We start from the raw sequence: 12,809 nt of genomic DNA, 5'->3' as shown, positions 1-12,809 counted from the left end.
GCTGCTCTGGGAGAGAGGATCAGTGTCAAATATGGTACCAACAGTGTCTTTAGGAAAAGGTGGGAATCCCATATGAGGAGGAGTTGGTAACAACACCCTCACTCGTTTGTTTGCTTTTAGCACATTATGACAGATTAAAATTTATGCCTCCACAGAGGCTGGGATTCAGAAATGAGAGCCCCAATTCTCATCTTTCATTTGGGCTTATATATCTTATACTTTGTTAGTTATTACAGCCCAGGTATTGAAAAAAACATATCTAGAAGCAGACTTTTGATTCACTATGTCACAGAACATTATCCCAAGATTTTCAAAAATAATGAGCCTATCCAACCCCACTGCTCTCACTAAAAATATGATTATTGATAACATACTTCAGTACAAAAAGGTTTTCATATTGCTGAGAGATTAAAATTGTTATTTTAAAATATTTATTTCATTTATATCAATTGCTAAAATTTTATTTAGGAGTTTGTTTTTAAATATATGCAACATGTAAGTACAAAATGTATGTGTACATAAAGTATAAATAAACAAACATATGTGAAGTATACATTCTCAAAAATGTTTTTACTGATAAAGTTGCTCGAGCAGGGTTTAGAGTCACAGACAGAGACTGTGGTGGGGTAAAATAACTGCTGGAGTTATTTCAAAGTTCTTCAAACTTCCTAAATATGCTGCTTTTTAAAATATTTGGGGCTTTGGCTGTGATTAATTTTTCAGGCAATTTGGAGAATTTATTTTCCAGGTAGCCACTTCCCCAGGCTCTTGTTTTGGCCGAAGCGTGTTAGGAGAAGAAAGTAGTTTTCTTTCAGGTACTATTTCCGAAGGTGCAAACTGAGAGACGGGGTCTGGGACTCCTGGTTGCTTGCGTTTGGGGTCCAGCAGGAGGTGAGAGCCTCTGAATGGCCGTGCCGGGGGGCTTCCTGTGCAAGACTTTACACATTTGCAGTCCCATCAATCCAACACCTATGGGACAGGAAGCCAATGAGGTTTGTGGAGCCAGATAGCCAAATAAAAAAGGATCACTCTTTACTTTCCTAAAGTTAATTAATGCTGAACGGAGCAGGCCAAGTACAAAACCGATGAGGCTTTCTCTAAGCGAAGACTCCACATTTTACCCATAAAGCCAAATAACCCTGACCCTGGGACTCCCACAAATGCAGGGCAGGCCTAGCTGGGAGGTACAAAGGAACTAACACTTTTCTCTTCACACTCCTTCTGGTGTTTCCCTTCTGGGTCTTATTTTTATTCATTTTTCCAGTTTATAAAACACACTCACCGATGGGCCCTTGGGGCACATGTGGAAAAGCTTAAAAGACACAAGTACAAAAACAGACTGACTTAGAGTCAAGAACGAAAAACATAAGAATTCTCCTCCATCTCGCCCCCACCCCTACTCCTGCCCCAGTTACATTCTGGGCCTTCACCCCCCCTATTTCCTGAAAGGGCCATAAAGTTGGGATTTTTCAGAAGAAAAAAGAGGTGGGTGTCAGAACTATTCTCTAATATCTCCATCCAAGTCTTACTCCAGAGTCTAGTCCTGTAGCCCGAGGTGGTTTGGCAGAGGGTTGCTTGAACAAGGAGTTCAGGACTCAGCAAAGGGCAGTGGGGCCTCTTCATCTGGTTCCAGGCCCTGGACAGCCTCCAGGACATCCAGGTCACTTCCAAGATCTCCAGGATCCAGACCCTGTGCATACCAATTAGAAGCTCCAATTTCCCTAACAATAAAAAATTATTAAAAAAAAAAAAAAGAAGCTCCAATTTCCCACACCAGGAAGGGAAATAAAGACTATACTCTTTGAGGGCTGCCTAAACAATTGCTTTAAAAGGACCACTCAGGGATGCCTGGGTGGCTCAGTCAGTTAAGAATCTGCCTTTGGCTCAGGTCGTGATCCCAGGGTCCTGGGATCGAGCCCCACGTCGGGCTCTCTGCTCAATGAGGAGCCTGCTTCTCCCTCAGCCTGCCACTCCCCTTGCTTGTGCTCTCTAATAAATAAATAAAATCTTAAAAAAAAGGAACGCCTGGATGGCTCAGTCAGTTAAGCTTCTGCCTTCACTCAGGTCATGGTCCCAGGGTCCTGGGATCAAGTCCCTGATCGGGCTCAGCAGGGAGCCTGCTTCTCCCTCTGCCTGACACGCCCCCTGTTTGTGCGCGCTCTCTCTCTCTCTCTCTCTCTGACAAATAAATAAACTCTTTAAAAAAATAAAATAAAATCTTAAAAAAAATAAAAGGGCTACTCAGCCCTCCCTTTTAAAAAGAGTACTGGCAAAATTATTTTAATCTGCTCTCTTAGACAGCTGACAGACAACTTGAAGTATAGAAAAGAAAAGACATGGAGAAGCAGTGTCACTCAATCATTCCCTCTTCCTTTAAACATTTATTTATTTATTTAAGATTTTATTTATTTATTTGAGAGAGAGAGCAGGGGAAGGGGCAGAGGGAGAGAGAGAAAGAATCTCAAGCAGACTTCCCACTGAGTGGGGAGCCCCATGCCTCGCTCGATCCCACAACCCTGAGCCATGACCTGAGCCAAAATCAAGAGTTGGACACTTAGCCAACTGAGCCACCCAGGTACCCTGAACATTTATTTATTGAGTACCTACTATATGCCATGGGCTAGAGATACATCTGCAAATGGAACAGACTTGCCCCTACCCCTGTGTCTCTTATAGTTTAGTGTGGAAGACTGACAGTAAATAATCATACCAAATATGTAATTTCAGTTGAGCATCACACAATGGAAAAAAAGTGCAGGGCTCTATGAACGTGTACCTCGGAGTCACCAACTTAGTCTCTGGGTCAGGGAGGACCTCTCAGAGTACATATAAGGGGAACCCAAAGGATGCAGGGAAGCAAGGGGCAAGAGCCTTCCAGGCAGAGGCCATTACTGTGCAGGAGGCCAACATCCCACAGCTCCACACAGGGAAAGGGGCATGAGATGCAGTTTGAGAAGAGCCCCACATACAGGGTCTGGCTGCCAAACTCAGGGTACAGTTTTCTTCTAAGTACAATAAGTGGACTGACATGATCCAATTCACATTTTTAAAAAGATCACACTGGCCCACATAGAACTAACCACCCACAGCCTAGAACCCTCCCTGTCCTGGGAGCTCTGAGAAACATGGTTTGAAAACCATCACCTACCTGGCGAAATACGATCATGGTCTTCAGTCCCCTCAGAGCCTGACCTCTGTGGTCACGAGAGGTGCTTTCAGGTGGTTTGCTAAGAATCTCACGTGTAGGGGTGACTGGTTGAGCATCAGACTCTTGATATCAGCTCAGGTCATGATCTCAGGGTCGTGGGATCGGGTCCCACATCAGGCTCCACGCTGAGTGTGGAGTCTGCTTGAGATTCTTTCTCACCCTCTCCCTCTGCCCTACCCCTGCTCCCGTGCTCCCTCCCTCTCTGTCTCTCAAATAAAAATAAATAAATAAATAAATAAATAAATAAATAAATAAATAAATAAAATCTTTAAAAAAAAAAAAAGAATCTCACATGTAGTGGACACACAAGAATATGGACAGAACAGACAGGATTCTGGGGCACAGGAATGTGTCATCTAGCAGAAGGTCAAGCAGGCTGCACAAAGTAGCAAATCCCCAAATGCAGTAATCAGGCAAAAACTGAGAGTTGACTTCCGGGGAAGCATTCTCTTCCTGGGAGATCTGGCAGGCAGCAAGAGGCCACTGTCCACTCCTGATTTCCCTCACTTGGTCAAGCACTGCTTTCTCTACCAGGCAGTCACACTCCTCAGCTACAAAAGATTGAAATAAAATAAGGCTGTCTCCATGGCCTCTTAATCAAATGACGAAGCATGACAACTGTCAGGACACTATTTTTCCCCCTGAGGCCTGTGAACACATCCTTCTTGAGGCAAAGGAAAACAAGCAAAACTAAACCATCCTGTAAAGCTTTGGGTACACATTTCTCGAAATGTCACTGAGGACCAGGATCCTCGAATCCTCCTCCTGTCAGAGGAATCTTCCAGAAGGACACCATTCTCCAGTGCCTGTTATGCTGTGGTATTTTCACAGGAAAGGGAAGCAGGGCCTCTTCAAATTGGCTACATGCCCCAGGTCCCCCCAAAGTTAACATAATGCATGTATTCTGCTCTTTCTTTACAAATACAGAGCTGAGATGGGAGATGGGGGGTAACAGGAGGGGGGAGGGCAGTCCTCTGTGATTTATTAATCCTGCTTCCACCCTTCATCCAATGCATGAATAAATGAAAGAAAAGGTGTACTCAGCTGAGGGGGAAAAAAAAGAAAGAAAGAAAGAAAGAAAGAAAAAAGAAGGGAATAAGAGACACCCGCCTGGCCAAAACATGAAAAAATAGGCAATTTTCCCAAAAAGCCATTGCATAGGTTAAAATCACCCCAGGGAATGTTTAACTTGCTCCTTGGTCATTTATTTGAGCTTTAGGCCACTCCTGGGCTGTGGTGCTTAATGGAAAGAGTATTTACCTTAGCAACTGCAGCAAACCGGGGATCCAGCAGGCATGCTGGGAGGACACAAAATACCTTCACGAAGGAGGCCATCAGCTAAGAAAATGTCAGCCTTCGCATTTGGGGATGCCATCAAGGGATCTTTTAAAAACATTTTTCTGCTAATGATGGCTGAAGGCGGAGAAAGAGAAAAAGAAGAAAAAGCATACTCAAGTTTGCCTTCTATTTTTCACCACCACCCCTGCTTTCTCCTTCTGCTCCTCCTCTAATGAAGAGTATGCAAACAGGTAAGGCAGACTGGGTAAAAAGGATCATTTGGGAATGGGGGTTCAGAAAGCAATGCCTTTCTTCATGCCATCTTGTTGGCAACAGCCACTAATATGTATATACAAAGCTCCATATAAAATCCTAGAGGTCATTTACCCCAGGAGACAAAAGGTAAAAGTTATCAGTGCATATACTCTTGCAACTCCCCATAACCAGTCATCTGATCCCCAACACTAAAATCTCACTTGCCTGTGTCTAATATCAGGCCTACAGTACATATACTGCAGGTACATGCACACACACATGCGCACACACACCCCAGGCAGCTCTCTTGTTTTCAGGAGCATGAGAAGCAACTACTATTTAGATGCAGCAAACTGGACCAGGTAACACAGCTTCTCCCTCTGCCTGCCACGCCCCCTGTTTGTGCTCTCTCTCTCTCTCTCTCTCTCTCTCTCTGACAAATAAACTCTTTAAAAAAATAAAATAAAATCTTAAAAAAAATAAAAGGGCTACTCAGCCCTCCCTTTTAAAAAGAGTACTGGCAAAATTATTTTAATCTGCTCTCTTAGACAGCTGACAGACAACTTGAAGTGTAGAAAAGAAAAGACATGGAGAAGCAGTGTCAATCATTCCCTCTTCCTTTAAACATTTATTTATTTATTTAAGATTTTATTTATTTATTTATTTATTTATTTATTTGAGAGAGAGAGCAGGGGAAGGGGCAGAGGGAGAGAGAGAAAGAATCTCAAGCAGACTTCCCACTGAGTGGGGAGCCCCATGCCTCACTCGATCCCACAACCCTGAGCCATGACCTGAGCCAAAATCAAGAGTTGGACACTTAGCCAACTGAGCCACCCAGGGGCCCTAAACATTTATTTACTGAGTACCTACTATATGCCACGGGCTAGAGATACATCTGCAAATGGAACAGACTTGCCTGGAGTGCTAGGGCCCAGACCACGAAAAGAGAAGCACTGGACATTTACATCTTCCAAGGAGCTCCACAGAGCTCTCTGCCTGGTGACTTAGCATAAAACCAAAGGTTGGGTTCTCCAGCTTTTCATGGGGAGGTCTGCTAGTAAACGGGGGAAAAGGGAATGCAGAGAATAGTGGGGGGTGAAAGGAGGTGGGGAGGGAAAGGTGTAAGTCCAGAGGGAAGCCACCATCTGGGACTCTTCTTGCAAGCAATGGAAAGGAAGATCAAGCCCGCACCTCATCTCCCCCCACATCACCTGAGCCATCACCATTTCAAATGTGGTGTTCAGCCTCAGAGTCCAGTCTTTAGCACTGGCAACAGAGTGCACATCTGTGCTTTTAGAACCAGATTAGCAAATGCAGCCTCTGAGTTTGACTTGATAGGCTAGATGCAGGAGCAAATGAACCCTAAACGCACTGGCTTCACACAACAGAAGTTTGTTTCTTGCTCACACAAGATCTTGGAGGAGTGGTCTGTGAGCAGCTCTCTCCCACACCATCATTCAAGGACCCAGGCTCCTTCTGTCATTTGCCTCTGCCATGCTTTGAAGTTTCATTCCCGACCGTAGTCGGTGAAAGAAGAAAAGAACATGAGAGAGTCTTGACCAGGAAGGGGCACAGTCCACGTCCACCCACATTCCCTGATGAGAAACTGTCATGTCTCTAACGTGGATGCAACAAGGGGACAGAGACACGTAGTGCCTTCTCAGTGACAACTCTATAACATGGAAAAGGACTATCTTTTCCACAGTAACTCAGAATCTTATGCTCCCAGGAAAAAATCTTGGTTTACACATGATGAATAAGACAGAGACTATGTTCAGTTCACTTGACTTCTAACTTCTCTTTAAGGTTAGGGAGGTGATCGGGGCACCTGGGTGGCTCTGTCATCAGCGTCTGCCTTCGGCTCAGGTCACGATCCCAGGGTCCTGGGATTGAGCCCCGCATCAGGCTCCCTGCTCAGCGGGAAGCCTGCTTCTCCCTCTCCTACTCCCCCTGCTTGTGTTCCCTCTCCCGCTGTGTCTCTCTGTCAAATAAATGAATAAAATCTTTTAAAAAAAAGTTGGGGAAGTGATCAAGGAAGAGGGAGGCCAAGTATAAGTCACATACCTCCCTTTAATTTGTTTTGGTTTGATTGGCTGGTTAGTGCATGAGCAGTGTCTCAACTGCCCCCCACCCAACCCTAGGCTTGACTACGTGTGAAGATTTGTATTGGTTCCACTGTCAAAAAACGGTGAAGTCCAAGTGTATCATTGCCTGCAGAGCCCGGTTCCACCTGGTCCTGGCTTACTTTACCAGTCTCCTTTCTGGCCTCCCACCCCATCATTCAGCCCACATACCAGCCACATCCAGCTCCTTCTGCTGCCCAAGCCCACCATGCTCTGTAATACCTTTGCACCTTGCACACTGTTCCCTCTGCATGCAATGCCCTTTCCTCAGTGCCGTGCCTGGCGAACCTTTTCGCACCATTCAAGGTACAGCACAAACATCCCCTGTTCCCTCCTTTCTCATCCCATAATCCTTTGAACATGCATTCATTAAAGTACTTAACACATTGCTCTATGTCAGGAGTGTCTGTCTCTGATTAGACAAGCAGTTCTCAACCGAAGTGATTTTGCCCCCAGGGGGCATCAGGCAACGTCTGGAGATATTTTTGGTGGTCACACTGAGGGTGAGGCAGAGCAGGGAGGGGGTGCCATTGGCATCTAGTGGGCAGAGGCCAGGGATTCTGTTAAACATCCTACAAAGCACAAGACAGCCCCCAACAACAAAGAATTATCTGGCCCAAAATGTTGATAGTGCAGAGGTTAAGAAATCCTGATTTAGACAGTAAGTTCCTCAGGGTAGGGACATTCCATATTTTCAGAATCCCTTCAAAACATCACAATGCCAACAATGCAGAGAGTAGGCCCACTATAAGTGTTAGATAGAAGGAGAGACACATGCATCAACATCAAAGCAGATTGAAGAACAGTGAAACTAAGCTTACCTCCTGAGATGTTGGCACGTAACAATGCGGAATCTCCAAACCTAGAGCTTCCGTAGCCAGAGAACAACTGGCTAAATTGCAGGGGCCACCAAAAAGAAACTCCAGAAGGACAAGCACTCTTCCAGGAGGTTACCTCTAAATTAGGCATTTAGCTAAATATATTAGACATTATTTCAATACACAGTTCAAACTTTGGTTTCTTTCCCTCTCTCCCTCCTTCCCCTCCTTCCTTCTTCCCTTCCTTCCTTCCTGCAACTTATATTCTGCTAATTGATTTGTATAAATTACATTTATCAATCTGCATTCTGAACTTGTTTGGTTCTGCTTTGTGGATCTTCACACACTTTAGTCCTTGGGAGCTATGAGGAGGCAAAGTGTTACATAAACTGGTTAAAAAGCCTATTTTCAGCAATAACATATGTTTTAAACCAGACTTATTTAACTGAGGTTCACCTGCTGCTACTCCAGAGTAGGCAAGAACTGAATAGGTGATTATTAGATCTAACCGCTGTCACTCCCATTGTGTCCCTATCCCAGGCCCTGCAGAAATGCCAGTTAAAAAAGCTGTGGCACTGCAGGAGTCATCCCCTCCTTGTCTCATGGACTCCAGGTGTCCCTCTTCCATTGCCAAACTACCCCCAGCACAGCGAAGGTGTCAGAGGGCTACCCCCACCCACTGGGTATTCCATGACTGTGGCCCAGGAACTCTATAGGTGGCAAGCTCAGAGACCTGCAAAGCTCTCTCCCTGTGTATGTCCCACACGCCACCATGCCCAGTGAAATCTTCAGGATTTTGAGAAGCATGTTCAGCTGAGTTCAGCTCAGGCCAATTCCAAAAGTTTTTACTGAACAAAAGTTCTGTGCCAGGCACTGTGTTCAAAGCTGAAGATTTAAATAGAAATAGAGAACAGAACCATGGGGGCGGGGGGGAAGCTGATAACTAACTGCAGGGCTGTGTGTAAGTACAGTGATAGCAGTAAGTACGAAGGGCCAAATGAAGAGAGGCCCTGCCCTGATCATGCCCCCTCAGAGAAGAAAATGGTGGCTCCCGACCAAAGAGGAGTGGAGGGCAGATGCTGACCTAGCCTTAACTAAGTCCCCAGGCTTAGGTTCCTGACAAATTTGATGACAACCCTGTGCCTGGGCCTCCCCTTGGACTTGAGAGGGAACCAAGCCTCCCTTGTCCAAACCCCCAGGCCTCCATTTCATAGGGGGGGTTGGGGGTGGATGACTAAGTCAGGCCTATCAGGAATTGAGCCCACTGGGACCTGGGGGTCTTGTGCAGACTAAACATTTAAAACCCTGAACTCCCACAGATGTCAGTCTGGCCGGACGGCACAGTCGGACACCTCTGAATGGCCATCCACTCCCTGTCTGAGAATAAACAGGACCATGAACTGTTGGAATTTTTTTTGGTATGAGTGTTTGTGTGAGTGTGTGTGTTTCTTCTTTAAGGAAAGAAAGAAAATGGCATTTCCTTGACCCAGAGGTCAGAGGCTCAGCCCTTCCCACCTCAGCCCACACACACACCAATTCCCTCAGCCCCACTAGTGACTGCAGGAGACAGACTTTCCCATGACTCTGTCCCTCCTCACCCGCACCCATCCAGATGTTATCAACGCTTCTGATCCTTCTCTTGCATGAAGACTGACCCTCACATCTCTGGCTGCAGGGCCTCCTCCCTCCAGGAGTCATTATCTCAGTGTTTCAAACTTGTTCAAAACCACATAACCTGAGAAATGAGCTGCAGTGGCCTTGGCTGATTGTGCCCAGAGCCATGGCCTGTCTTCCCGATGTTACACTGGGTACGTAAATGGGCGGCTCAAGGTTTTCACCTGAGGCTGAAGGAGTGGCCCCCTCAGTCCCTGCTGTGGCCCCCCTATGGTGGAGCTACTGTTCCAGAGGAGTCAGCTCAGCTTTTAAGTGGACTTTCCACTACCACCCCAGTCCCAAATGAATCACATGGTTTCACAGCTTTGGCAGTCCTTTATATACCACATTTCTCTCAGATGAGGGGTAGAGATCTGATAAATATGGACCCAGGATCCAGTAGCTCCAACTGCCTCCCACAAACGAATGCCTCTCCTTCTTGCTGCCCAGGCAGCCACAGCCACCTCAGCCCCTGCCCAGGGCCCTCTCTTTCTCTACCTCTCTTTGCCCCAAAGGAGATGCTAAACTGTGACAGCTTGAGAAGTCTGTGGGGAAGCTCCCATGACATCTTCTTCCATTCAGTACCACCAGAACATCCTCAGGGAGGGTCTCCATCATGATGAAGGGTGACTCCATTTTCAAATTTCCTGGAATGCAGAGGGGCCAATGTGCACAGCTTTAATTTAATTACTATTTATTATTTATCATCCCTTCATAAGCTTGGGAGCTTTGAGCCTTTATAGAATTAGACATGTGTACTGCTAAGATCTGCAACCCAGAGTACAACAGATTAATCATTGGCCTTCTCCCTGTTTTTTTTTTTTTTTAAGTTTTTAAGAAATGTCTTTACCATTCCTGCTTCTCCCTAAAAAGGATTTACCCTGAATTAACCTCACAGAAAAAAAAATCCCTCCCCCAGGGAGCAAGAGGAGGGCAGGTGTATTAACAGTCAACTCAGTGCTGACCTTTAACTCCCAGCCCTTTCATCAGAAGATTGACCATATATTAAGCAAAAGGGCCAGACCAAGGGCAGCTACAGCCGCCTTTGGCCCCTCTTCCTTATCACAGATCAGATGCCTCTTCTCCTGGACTGGCTTCAGTCCAGAAGCTCAGTTTAGCCAGCGCAGACAGTTCCCCATATCCAGGCTGGTTCCAGAACCCAAGACTCTTCCGTTGCCTTCAAAAACAGAGTCATTGACAAGACCCTAGATGGCAAAGCCAGCAAGGACGCTTGCTCTGCTATAGAGAGAGAGGCCATGGCGTGGACTGACAGATGTTTATGGGACGAGGCTGGAGCTACTGGATCCTGGGTCCTCCCAGGCCATATTTATCAGATCTCTACCCCTCACCTGAGAGAAATATAGGTTTAAAAAGTATTACTAATGCAGTGAAACTGTGTGATTCATTTGGGACTGGGGTAGTTACATGGACAATTCATATAAATTAGCAACAGTTCTAAATTGCTCTTCACACAAGTGATAAAGCAGTCACCCCTCGAGGTGATTTTAGGATTCGAGGAAGGTTGCCACGCTTTCCTAATCCCCTCTTCCCAAAAACACCCTTTTCATCTTTCAATTTGATGCCTAAATTCCCTTCCGTAAATGAGAAGGCCTTATACTCCACAACTGGAGCTGAGGCTATGGAATCCTTCAAGAAGTAACTCGTTGACTTTAGTTCATGCCAACAAGGCATAGGTAGTATCTAGAACTGGCCTCTGGGGAAATTTCAGAGGAAGGGCCAGAAGGCATGGAGGCAGCAACCTCTGATGGGAAGATTCTGATATCTGGAATTAGACAGACCTGCACTGAAATCCCGGCTTCACCCCATACTAGCTGTGTAATCTTGGCTGAGTTATTTAACATCTCTGAAGATCAGCTTCTCCATATGTAAAATATCCAACTCACTGGGTTAGCATAAAAAGTAAAGGTAATGGCATAAGTAAAGTGGCTGGTATGTAAATGGTCAATTTTCTTCTGTCTCTTACAGGGAGGAAACTCTCAAAAGGGGGGGGGGGAAGAATACAATCCTTTACTTGTCTCACCATTGAGCCCAGAACTAGTATTAACCCCTCCTGAGATACAGATAGGAATTCATTAGTAAAATAAGCTGAATAACTGGGAAAGCCACAAACTCACAGGGATCTTGAATGACAGCCTACTTTGATCTATATTCTATACCAGGGATCAGCCGATTTTTCCTGTGAATGGCCAAGTAGTAAATATTGCTGGCGTTGAGGGCCAGTCTCTGTCACAACTACTCAATCCTGCCATTGAAAGCAGCCAGAGGCTTAGACAGACATAGATCCATAGAAGAACAAGCATGTCTGTGTTCTAATAAAATGGTATTTATAAAAGCAGGCAATGCTCTGGATTTGGCTCCTGGGCTATAGTTTGCTGACCCCTGTTCTACATCAACAAGTCCCTCATTCTGTGGCTTCTGTTGAGCATCACAGCACTACCTCTGAAGATTCTGCCATACTCTATACTTGAGTCTGGAGGACTAGAGTCTCCATACTAGAATTAAGGAAAACAGAATCATGGGCACATTCATCAGTTTGTTAAGCCCTCTAGACTGCCCCTGGGTTGAGTAAGTCAACTTTTATTAGGGTTTTTGGTGACTACTGCTAATACTTGGGGAAAATGTGCCGAGTCCCAACCCCAGGCTAACTGGCCATGTGAACTGAAGCTGGGTTTACCTTCTTCAGGGAAGATTCATAGGTAAGGGTGGCAAACAACATGCAGAGCAATTTGTCCCCTTCCCATCCTTTATCTCTGTGCATGCCCAAACAAAGCCGTGAGATAGAGCAGATACCATCACTCTGGTTTACAAATCTAAAAACTGAGATGGCAGGAATGAGTTATACCTGCCCAAGATCGGATGGCTAATTTTGGCTAATTAGTGACAGAGCCAGAAGTGAAATCCAGTTCTTGGTCCCTCCACCATAACACAATTTTTCTTGCTTTTCCCTTGATTTTAGGACTTTCAAAATTGGCAGTGAGAAGATACCTCCCACAGTGAAAGGGACTGAAGTTTTTTAAGAACAACTAACAAATTAAGAAGCTCATATACATAGGAATTAGTGGCTTGCTGGGTGATTTGTGATATCTCGGGCATATTGTGAAGATTATATACTCATTTTTAAGAGTAACCTCTACAGCCTAGAAGCAGGGCTTGGGAGATGGGGGGCGGGGAGGTCAAGGCTGTGGCCTTTCTGCATGGTGTTTAGTCTTCCTAAATTGTTCCTGGCATCTCATTTCTTCATGTAAGCAGATCATTAAGCAGGTAAAACTGACCTTGATCCATTTAAGAACAACTATCAAAATGGCAGCTGGTATAAACAGGGCACTGAGCCTTCATGTGGCCGAGAGTACTGCTTGGTTTCTGCAGGGATTCTTCCCACCACAATGTACCAAGCAGAAGAGATTCCTCTCAGCTCCTAAAAATAAGGGAAATCATGATTTGGTCAGGAGTGTT

General features: G+C 45.4%; 1 long non-coding RNA gene across 1 annotated transcript; it reads right to left on the bottom strand.

Annotated features, from left to right (window-relative positions):
• Positions 1 to 478: 478 nt before the first annotated feature.
• LOC141373618 (uncharacterized) lies at positions 479 to 7,902 on the bottom strand. The gene is made up of 3 exons (XR_012379820.1): positions 7,686 to 7,902; positions 4,469 to 4,621; positions 479 to 969 (listed from the first exon to the last, which is right to left on the bottom strand). It is a non-coding gene; the product is annotated as an uncharacterized lncRNA (long non-coding RNA).
• Positions 7,903 to 12,809: the final 4,907 nt, after the last annotated feature.

Source organism: Callorhinus ursinus, unplaced genomic scaffold (assembly GCF_003265705.2).
Source record: "Callorhinus ursinus isolate GAN/ISIS: 27379988/994484 unplaced genomic scaffold, GSC_fseal_2.0 scaffold10, whole genome shotgun sequence".
Classification (NCBI taxonomy): domain Eukaryota; kingdom Metazoa; phylum Chordata; class Mammalia; order Carnivora; family Otariidae; genus Callorhinus; species Callorhinus ursinus.
The sequence above is the reverse complement of the archived record's forward strand: the minus strand, read 5'-3'. Positions and strand labels throughout refer to the sequence as shown.